This window comes from Myotis davidii, unplaced genomic scaffold (genome assembly GCF_000327345.1).
Source record: "Myotis davidii unplaced genomic scaffold, ASM32734v1 scaffold982, whole genome shotgun sequence".
Classification (NCBI taxonomy): Eukaryota; Metazoa; Chordata; class Mammalia; order Chiroptera; family Vespertilionidae; genus Myotis; species Myotis davidii.
Window position 1 is genome coordinate 493331 of NW_006293848.1, and position 658 is coordinate 493988.

Here is a 658-nt window from a genome sequence, read left to right on the forward strand (position 1 = left end):
ATTCCGCCCCCAGCTGGGAGCCGAGCAGCCGCTACCCTGCGCAGGCGCACTGGGCTCTTCGTGTGCAAAGCTGCGTTCTTCATTCTGTGTTCCCCCTTAATTGCCTAACCTGGACCCTGCGGGGCCCATCTGAGTTTCTTTTGATGTTTGGTATTTTCTGTGTGTCAGTTGACTCGACTTGCTAGACTGCTGCTCTCAAGCTGATGGAGTGGGCTGTGCACACGGTTGGTCAGCTTTCTGTATGAGACAGGTGCTGAGCAATTTTAGTCCTCCAAATGTACAGAATAGTCAGTATGATGAAACTTCATATATTCACCATGGTTCGTAAACAATGCAGATTTTCTTTTTGTTTGTTCTTTTATTATTCTAGAAAAGTATCCATTTTACTTAAGTGTTTTAATATACTTGGTTAGAGTTGTAGATAATATTCTGTTGTATTTTAAATTTATTTAATCTGTTGTTATATCACTTTACTTATTCTAAACATTATGCATTTGGAGTTTCTCTGTCCCTTGATTAGCCTTGCCAATGATCTCTTTTATGGATCTTTTCAAAGATTACTTCTACTGATTTTGTTTCAAGTCATTACTTTTTTCAGTCCGACTCCCCCCCACCCACAACTTCCCAATCTCTTGAATAGAATGTTCAGTTTGTTTAA